The following is an 11260-nucleotide window of genomic DNA, read 5'->3' on the forward strand; positions in this document are numbered from 1 at the left end:
CAAGGGACATGTTTCCGTTGTGGAAAATCAGGACACCTATCCACTTCATGCTGGTGTAAGGATATGGACTGTCACAGTTGTGGAAGAAGAGGCCATATCGAGCGGGCCTGCTTAAGCAAAAAGAACAAGGAGAAAACATCAAAGTCTGCCAACAGATATGACTCTGTGAAGAACAGGAGGAAAACACAGGTGCACAGTGTGAGACAAAGGGAGACTGTGTCCAGCGATTCTTCAGAAGGAGAACAGGAGATGAGTACACACACTGACTATAATGAAGATGGATGAAGATTCAGAGGGGCACCCAGTGAGTATGCAAATAGACACTGGTTCAAAACCATCCATCATCTCAGATGGGGTTTACCAAAAAGTTTTGGGACACCTTCCGCTGCGACCGTCTGACATTAGGTTCAAAACCTATCTAGGGTAACCTGTACGCATGGCAGGAATGACTGATGTCGTGGTCCAGAGTAACAATCAGGTGAGGAAGCTCCCCATCTATATTGTTAAAGGTGATTACCCGGCTATTCTGGGACGTGTGTGGCTAGAGAAAAGGAAGCTTAGCTGGCACACTGTAAAATGGTATCACCAACGGCTACTAATCTAGCTGCAATTTTGAGGAAACATGATGAGGTTTTCCGGAAGGAGTTGGGCAGTATGAAGGACATTATTGTCAAGCTAAACATTCAACCGGAAACAACACCAAAGTTTATGAAGGCCAGGTCTGTACCATATGCAATTCGATCGAAAGTGGGGGATGAGTTGGACGCCTTAGTTAAGAGCAATGTTCCCTCTAATTTTTCATGTGTGTGAGCAAACACACAAACACCCTGAACATTCAGTGGAATACAGACGTGCACACTGTGGCCATACCAGCAGCACATTTGTCTCAAACCTGACATAACAATTTAAAAGTCTTATTATTATAATCAAGTGACTAGTCAATTTCAAGAGATTATTTTCTAATAGATGTGATTTGGCCCACTTAGATATTGTTTTTTTTAAAATCAGCTATGCACTATAGTATTTTATGCCTGGGTGGGGGTCCTGCTTTGGAAAGATTGTGTACCCCTTTCAGAGATCACATTTAGTTCCCCTTAAAACATTCACATGTTGCATGAGATGAAGTGTTTATTAACTTTCTGTCCGTAAAATAAATATTTTTTATTAGCAAGGCTCCAGCGCCCCCCGCGACCCCGAAGGGAATGAGTGGTAGAAAATGGATGGATGGATTATGTAGTCCTGTAACATCATTTCATGATTAATATCCAAAAATAACATTCTTAATAAATGACAGTAGAATAAGCACACTGATTGAGGAGTCATAGTAAAACGACCTGAAATTTACACTTTACGTGTAGTGTTGGAGTTGTCCAACTTTTTGTGCGGCCATAAACGCACCAGTGGCTAATTGCCATAGTGTATGTGTTGTTCATTCTTGGGCTTACTGAATTATTATGGCCATTTTGTACCGAAATTGTCATCCAGGCTCAAGCCTCTGCATGACCTACGTTGTCAAGGAAAGAAGTGGAATTGGAGTGATACCTGTCAAGAGGTTTTTTAGAAAACAAAGGAGACATTAGTGACGTCAGGGGTACTGACCCATTTCGATCCATCACTCCCCATTCAGTTGGCCTGTGATGCATCCCCGTATGGAGTGGGGGCGGTCATTTCACATTTAATGCCGAACGGGGTAGAGAGGCCTATAGCATTTGCATCACGGACCTTGAACAAAGCAGAGACTAACTATGCTCAGATAGAGCGGGAGGCGTTGAGCATCGTCTATGGGGTTCACAAGTTCCATCAGTACCTGTATGGGAGACAATTTACACTGCTGACAGATCACCGACCCCTGACGACCATCCTGGGGTCACACAATGGGTTACCTTCACTTGCTGCGAGTTGCATGCAGCGGTGGGCATTGCTCTTGTCGGCACACTCGTATGACATCAAGTATCGCAAGACTGACCTGCACGGCAACACCGATGCCCTGTCCAGGTTGCCTCTTCCTATCACCAGGCCTGAGCCGCGGGCAGCAGAAATCTTTTACTTCAGTCAGGTGGATGGTGCACCAGTTTCTGCTGCTCATGTGAGGAGGACCTCTCGTACTGACCCTGTCCTGTCTGCGGTGATGGACATGGTGATGGGGGGTAGATCAGGTAGCGATGCCCCCAGTATTCAACCTTATCTCTCCAGGAGAGCAGAACTGTCTGTGCAATCTGGTTGCTTACTGTGGGGGAGGAGGGTGATTATCCCACCATCATTACGTAAATCCGTTCTGCAACAGCTCCATGCAGGTCACAGTGGAATAGTTCGAATGAGGGAGATAGCAAGGAGTTACTTCTGGTGGCCAGGAGTTGACAGAGAGATAGAGACTACCGCCAAAACATGTTCTTCATGCCAAGAAGTTAGGAAGGCACCACAACTAGCTCCTCTACATCTTGGGAGTTTCCCGAAGAACCATGGCAACGGATGCACATTGATTTTGCAGGACCTGTAGAGGGTTGTATGCTCCTTGTGTGTGTGGACGCCCACAGTAAGTGGCCGGAAGTGGCCATAATGAAAACCACTACCACTGCAAAGACGATTGAGAAGCTGGGGGAGATTTTCAGCCGGTTCGGTTCTCCTCTTCAGTTGGTCTAAAATAATGGGCCACAACTGGTGTCACAAGAAATGACTACCTTCCTTGAAGCAAATGGCGTATAACACATTCGATCCGCACCGTTTCGCCCTGCGACCAACGGTCTGGCTGAAAGGTTTGTGCAGACCATGAAGAAAGCTTTGAAGACATCTCAAGAGCAGGGATTATTTCATCAGAGATTGCATAGATTCCTGTTGAGCTATAGGAATACTCTCCATGCCACTACTAAAGTTTCTCCCGCTTCTCTGATGTTCAAAAGAGACCTCCGAACAAACTTTGACTTTCTGAAGCCGACAACGGTAAAGGATATTGTTCAGCATCAACAGGAGAAACAGATTCAACAAATAATGCAGAAAGCTAAAGAAGAGTCTTGTCTCCGAATGAGCCAGTGTTAGCAAGGAACTACAGTACTGGCCCCCGATGGGTCCCTGCAACCATAGTCAAGCGATCTGGTCCTGTCTCTTACACCATCAGTACTGCTGCTGGACTGGTATGGAAAAGACACGTCGATCAACTTCTTCAGGCGACAGCATCGACCCCCAACCAACCGTCGGTGGATACTCCGAACGAGTCAGAGTTCAGCGCACCCCATCTCCTGCTGCCACCACCCCAAAGAACAATGGAATATATTGGTAAGACTTCTGTTTCCGACTCTTCACTACGAGATCCTGTGATGGATGTTCCAACACGCACGGCTGTTCCAGAGTCACCCAGCGGAGACCGTAAGACTGAACATTCTGTTGAGCCCCGTTATCCGGTAAGAGAACGCCGTCCTCCAGAATGCCTGAATTTATAGACTCTATGTTGAGCGACCAACCCAAACCAACTGGGGCAGAATAATCCCCATGGGTGTGATCACGGGGTGAGGCCGTTTAACCTCATCTCAGAGTTATGTCGGGTAACTGTTAGCAAACAATGTAAAAAAAAAAAATAAAAAAAGTGAAGTGCCCCATGATACAGTTGAGTTATTGTGTTTTGCTATAAGGATTTTGTTGGGGGGCGGGGGGGGATTCTTTCTAAGGGAGGAGGAGATGTTATGTTTTTGGACAGCGCAACTTGCCGTAGTTGTGAAGCAATGCATGATGGGAATCCGGATGTTGTGTCATTGTATTGATGTGCCGGCTGAAATAAAGACACGCTGAGAAATAGCTCCGTGCCTGCCTACTTTATGGGTCGTAGACAAACCTACAAATAATGGGGACATATATAACATCACCAGTCAACAAAAACACAGAAATCTGACTAAAACAAGAAATGTTATGCCAAACACCGGAACTGGAAATTGGTTTTTAAAAATAATACCGCGGACTGGCCTGTAGGCCAAAAAAAGTGCGTTCATTTATTTTAGAAAAAACATAATTTATTTGGTAAGTCTGCAGGCTTGTCTTTCAATAACTTCCGGTGTCAGAAATTAAAAAAAACATCTGTCTCTTAGTCATTTGTATTATTGTGGTGGTGTATTTTTAATATCAGTGTATCTTTTCGTCATTTAATTTTCGTTTTATGAACAACAAAATACGATTGGTTTATTCGAGTCTTATTTTGAAATACAACCCCCCCAATCATTCTTCTATTTTCGTGTCATTTTCATGTCAATACTTAAATATAAAATGGGTTGCTTGGGGGTTTTTTTAAAATATATTTTATACAACAAAAATGAAAATCAACAGTCAACAAAAACTAAAAAATCTGACTAAAACAAGAATTGTTATGCCCGGAACCGGAAGTTTTTGTTTTTTAAACAATACCGCGGACTGGCCTGTAAGCCAAAAAAGTGTGATCTTGTATGCTACGTTCATATATAAAAAAACATAATTTATTTGGTATTGATTGATTGATTTAAACTTGTATTAGTAGATTGCACAGTACAGTACATATTCTGTACAATTTACCACTAAATGGTAACACCCAAATAAGTTTTTCAACTAGTCTAAGTCGGGGTCCACGTAAATCAATTTATGACAAGTCTGCAGGCTTGTCTTTAAATAACGTCCGGTGTCAGAATATAAAAAGCGTCTGTCATTTAGTCATTTATATTATTGTGGTGGTGTAGTGTATAGGTCAGTGTATATTTTCGTCATTTAATTTTCGTTTTATGAACAACAAAACACGATTGGTTTATTCTAGTTTTATTTTGAAATACAAAAAAACCCTCGAAGCATTCTTCTATTTTCGTGTCATTTTCATGTCAATACCTAGATATACATTTATTTTTATTTTTTTTATATTTTCTACAACAAAAATTAACATCACCAGTCAACAAAAACACAGAAATCTGACTAAAACAAGAAATGTTATGCCAAACACCGGAACCGGAAGTTGTTTTTTAAAAACAATACCGCGGAATGGCCTGTAGGCCAAAAAAAGTGTGGACTTGTATCCTGCGTTCATATATAAAAAAAACAAAAAACATAATTTATTTGGTAAGTCTGCCGGCTTGTCTTTAAATCTGCACTCAACCTGATCTCACTGTGTGTGTGCATGTGACAAAGAAGGCGAAAGGGTAAAGGTGATTAAGTGCCAGGAAGCTTTTTTTTGGACCATTTTTGGTGAGTGTTTGAAAACAAGTAGAATTGGCCTTTGCCAAAGTAGACAAATCCCTATTTGGAACTACATCCAGTAGTTCCAGTAGCAACGAATCCGGACGCCGAGATGAGCAGTCGCATTGTCTTTCGCTCCCGCTCGGGAATTCAAACAACTGCTCGGATTATTAGTCGTGAACGCGAAAAGGAAGAACACAGTTATTTCTACCTCCTCGGTAATTTATCTGCTAAGCACCTGGGTTTCGGGGGTAATGTGATCCACACGCGTCTCACAGCGGATCGGAACAGAAGAAACAAGCCCCTGACTGGAAGGATAGACCGAAGATCAACAATTGTACTATTACTTCTACTCTCAGGAGATACTGAACTAAACCCCGGACCAGTAGCCACTCGGTTAATGTTGTCTCGCCTGGCGAAGCCTAGCAATGTTGTTGCTAACGACGCCAAGGAAGCTAGCTTAGCTACGGGACCTTGTCGGAGCTATGCTAAAAACATTAGCTCCCCACCTACGCCAGCCCTCATCTGTTAATCACAACTTGAGCTCACCTGCATTCCAGCGGTCGGCGGCGCGACTCAGACACCGGTGAGGACAATAGCGCGGCGGACGGCGTTGTGGCTTTCGACGACACCCCAGCCGCCATCAGAGTCGGCAGTGCGGATGTCCTCCTGGCCTCTCCCGAGGCCTTGGGGGGTCTTCACCGCGTCACCTGGACCCCCCGAGGCCTACACAGGATTCAGGGGATACTTTGTACAAATCTGGTCTTTGTTCTCAACCTCACCAAAACCTGCAAAACTTCGTCAACTACGCCCCTCCCTCATCACCTGGCCGATGAACAATGTGCCTCTCTCCCCCTCCTCCAAGTCTCTCCACACAAACAGTGAATTGGACTGCAATTCAACTCCATCTTCTGGACAGTACCTCTCCCCAGCGGACTCTGATGTTATATTTGGTTACAGTGGGCTACACATCATCCACCTTAATGTGAACTAAACTCGACCAAATCAGAGAAATGTTCCACAACAATAAGGTAAACATTTTGTGTTTCTCTGAAACTAAATTAGATCAAAGTGTTTCTGACTCAGAGATAGAGATAGAAAACTTCTCGGTTATCAGAAAGGACAGGAATAAACATGGTGGTGGTGTTTGTATTTATATTTACCAGGATATTAAATACATAACTCGCACCGATCTTAACCACAGTAACCTTGAATCTGTGTGGGCAGAAATCAAATTCACAAACGCGAAGCCGGTACTAATAGGGACTGTATACAGACCCCCTAATCAGAGTGATTTCTATGGTGCTCTCGAGGAGTGCTTAGCTGGTGTAGACAACGTGGAGAAAATTATAACTGGAGATCTGAGCACAGATATTCAACGCAGAGATGCGCCTGTCTTCAGCAAGCTTTGTAATCTGCACGGCCTCTCCCAGCTAATAACACTACCCACAAGGGTGTGTGATTCCACCCAATCAACCATAGATTGTTAGGCAGTTTCATTAACGTCCTCCCAGCGCGGTAACAACACACAACAACAGCAGTCACGTTTTCGTCTACCGTAAAGCAGTTTGTCTGCCGTAAACAGCAATGTTGTGACACTCTTAAACAGGACAATACTGCCATCTACTGTACATGCATATGTGACAATAACATCTACGGCTTTTAGAGAGTGCAGTGCACAACTGCGCACACAACAAGGAGACGAAGCAGAAGAACGAGGAAGATACAGCCGTGGCGACGCCGACGACGAGTAAGATGAAGAAATACGCTTGTAAGTTCCAAGCTGCAGCTGCGATTGCACCTGGATAGCCTCGGGAAGAAGTAGTGGACTACCAAGTGCTTGGAAGTGAAGATCTTCCTAAGGAAGCATAGATTGACCGGTTTTGGGCCATGCTAGGGAGAGATGGAAGATTCCAGACTCTAGTGCATTTGATGAAAGCACTTGTGTGCGTGCCACACAGCAATGCATCATCAGAGAGGGTGTTCAGCATGGTTAGAAAAATAGTGACAGAGAATAGAACAAGGATGGACAATTCAACCCTTAACTCAACAATGAGTAGTGTTATGTGTGTGTATATGTGTAAATAAATGAACACTGAAATTCAAGTATTTATTTTATTTATATATATATATATATATATATATATATATATATATATATATATATATATATATATATATATATATATACTGTATATATATATATATGAAACACTTGACTTGGTGAATTCTAGCTGTAAATATACTCCTCCCTTCTTAACCACGCCCCCAACCACGCCTCCACCCCAACCACACCCCCACCCACCCCCCACCTCCCGGAATCGGAGGTCTCAAGGTTGGCAAGTATGCTTCTAGACCTCCACCCCAGATCACACCTCACTCCAACCCACTTCTCCAAAGTGGGCTGACTCAGGGTGGAGGACAAAGTAAAACAACTTGCACTGAGCCTAGTCTATAAAATCCGCTACACCTCCCTGATACCGAAGTACATGTCAAACTACTTCCTTAACGTAAATGACCACCATAACCATAACATCAGAGGGAGCTCCACTAACCACGTTAAACCCAGATTCCGATCTAACAAAGGTCTTAACTCATTCTCCTTCTATGCCACATCAATGTGGAATGCAATCCCAACAGGTGTAAAAGAAAGGGCATCTCTATCCTCCTTCAAAACTGCACTAAAACAATACCTCCAGTCAACCTCAACCCTTGACTAACACCCTCCCCCTTCCACATCCCACCACCCCGGATTGTAAATAACCAAATGTAAATAATCAAATGTATATACTTGTTCTTATGCTTTCTGAACTCACTATGTTCTCTGCTCGCTGTACATATCCTACCAAGTCAGACCTACACTGTTTCAATGTCCACTTCTCTGATGATGCAATTGTTGATGACTGAAGTGCTGATATCAACTAAACCCTCCTCATCCCACCCCCAGTATTGTAAATATTGTACATAATGTAAATAATTCGATGTATATACTCTTGTGGGATGACTGTATTTTGCTGGTAGTATATATTTGTACCGCATACTTGCCAACCCTCCCGGATTTTCCGGGAGACTCCCGAAATTCAGCGGCTCTCCCGAAAACCTCCCGGGACAAATTTTCTCCCAAAAATCTCCCGAAATTCAGGCGGACTCAGGTCCATGCGGACCTGAGTACGCTAACCCACAATATAAACAGTGTACCTGCCCAATCACGTTATAACTGTAGAATGATCGAGGGCGAGTTCTTGGTTTCTTATGTGGGTTTATTGTTAGACAGTTTCATTAACGTCCTCCCAGTGCGGTAACAACACACAACAACAGCAGTCACGTTTTTGTCTACCGTAAAGCAGTTGTCTGCCGTAAACAGCAATGTTGTGACACTCTTAAACAGGACAATACTGCCATCTAGTGCATTTGATGAAAGCACTTTTGTGCGTGCCACACAGCAATGCATCATCAGAGAGGGTGTTCAGCATGGTTAGAAAAATAGTGACAGAGAATAGAACAAGGATGGACAATTCAACCCTTAACTCAACAATGAGTAGATGAGTGTTATGTGTGTGTATATGTGTAAATAAATGAACACTGAAATTCAAGTATTTATTATATATATATACAGGTAAAAGCCAGTAAATTAGAATATTTTGAAAAACTTGATTTATTTCAGTAATTGCATTCAAAAGGTGTAACTTGTACATTATATTTATTCATTGCACACAGACTGATGCATTCAAAAGTTTATTTCATTTAATTTTGATGATTTGAAGTGGCAACAAATGAAAATCCAAAATTCCGTGTGTCACAAAATTAGAATATTACTTAAGGCTAATACAAAAAAGGGATTTTTAGAAATGTTGGCCAACTGAAAAGTATGAAAATGAAAAATATGAGCATGTACAATACTCAATACTTGGTTGGAGCTCCTTTTGCCTCAATTACTGCGTTAATGCGGCGTGGCATGGAGTCGATGAGTTTCTGGCACTGCTCAGGTGTTATGAGAGCCCAGGTTGCTCTGATAGTGGCCTTCAACTCTTCTGCGTTTTTGGGTCTGGCATTCTGCATCTTCCTTTTCACAATACCCCACAGATTTTCTATGGGGCTAAGGTCAGGGGAGTTGGCGGGCCAATTTAGAACAGAAATACCATGGTCCGTAAACCAGGCACGGGTAGATTTTGCACTGTGTGCAGGCGCCAAGTCCTGTTGGAACTTGAAATCTCCATCTCCATAGAGCAGGTCAGCAGCAGGAAGCATGAAGTGCTCTAAAACTTGCTGGTAGACGGCTGCGTTGACCCTGGATCTCAGGAAACAGAGTGGACCGACAACAGCAGATGACATGGCACCCCAAACCATCACCCAACCATGCAAATTTTGCATTTCCTTTGGAAATCGAGGTCCCAGAGTCTGGAGGAAGACAGGAGAGGCACAGGATCCACGTTGCCTGAAGTCTAGTGTAAAGTTTCCACCATCAGTGATGGTTTGGGGTGCCATGTCATCTGCTGGTGTCGGTCCACTCTGTTTCCTGAGATCCAGGGTCAACGCAGCCGTCTACCAGCAAGTGAGCGTTGGACCAAAATGGGCCCAATTTAACTCTGAGCCAACTTAATGCAGCCCAGTGGACAGTTTGTCTTTGTTTTCAGCACTTTTTCGGAACGCTTTAATGCGGGGACTAAACATCTGGACTCACTAAGGCACTATTAGCAGCTTGCTTATAATTGGCCCTGACCTCTTATTGTGAAAGGTCAGGGGAGGTTGGCTCGTTGAGGAACAGGAAAATGAACTTCCTGTTATTGGAGGAAAACGAGCACATTAGGTGCAAAGTTAGCGAAGGGTCATTATCAGGAAGTTGCTTTTGCAAGCACCACTGAACCCAAATATTTAGGAAAAAAAATCCCGATTCACGTATGATTCGATACAGCATCGTAACTCTTCATCGTAACCAGTGTTGGGACTAACGCGTTACAAAGTAACGCGTTACTGTAACGCCGTTAGTTTCGGCGGTAACTAGTAATCTAACGCGTTATTTTTTTTAATTCAGTAATTTAGTTACCGTTACTACATGATGCGTTACTGCGTTATTTTACGTTACTTTTGATGTAGTATCGGCTAGAAACAGAAGCGCTGCGGTGTCGTTCTTCTGAATCTTCCTCTGTCACAAGCCGAAGAGAAGAAAAGAGGCGCGGTCTATGTGTGTGTGGGTGTGGGTGTGGGGAAAAAAAGTTGTTGGCACGTTCAGTCCACACACAGCGTGGTCATGGCGAGCGGAGTAACGGAGGAGCTTGAACGCCCCCGCCATTGAATCGGTGTGTTTATAAGTGCAGACTCGGTTGTGCAAAACGAGGGTTTTAAACACACGCTGAACGTGCTTGAACCACGTTACGACATCCGTCGCGCACCCACTTCAGCAATAAGATTGTGCCAGATCTTTATGAGCAGAAGAAAAAAGTTGTGGATGAACTATCCCGAGCATCATCTGTTGCGCTCATGACAGACGGCTGGACGTCCAGCGGAACTATAAGCGCTCACTTCATCACAGCAGACTGGGAGATGAGAAGACACGCCCCCTCTACGAGAGTCACCTTGCGCAGGTACTGACACAAGCAGTGGAGGACTGGAAGATAAAGATATCCCAGTCACACGTGATAATGCCAAAAATCAAATAATTACAGAGAATGAGGCAGGACTGGGACCACAGATAGGTGCTTTGCACATGTAGTGAATTTGGCATCACAGAAGGGAATCTCAGTCAATAGGATGGAGCGCCTCTTTGGGAGGATCAGGAAGGTTTCTTACTTCCACCCAAGCACAACAGCTGCTCATGTGCTTAAGACAAAGCAAGAAATGCTAAAGCTGCCTGCTCATACATGATGTCCCAACGAGGTGGAACTCCACTTATGATATGTTGGAGCAGCAGGCAGCTATATACTCTGCATTGACCCACAACACCCTGAAGACAAATGTCACCCTGTCTGATGATGATGTGAGAGTGGCAGGTGAGGTCCTCCAGGTGCTTAAACCCCTCAAAAGTGTTCCATCTCTACTGAGCACTGAAACTTCACCATCTGTGTCAATGATCCTGCCACTGAAA

This window comes from Nerophis lumbriciformis, linkage group LG24 (assembly GCF_033978685.3).
Source record: "Nerophis lumbriciformis linkage group LG24, RoL_Nlum_v2.1, whole genome shotgun sequence".
Lineage (NCBI taxonomy): Eukaryota > Metazoa > Chordata > Actinopteri > Syngnathiformes > Syngnathidae > Nerophis > Nerophis lumbriciformis.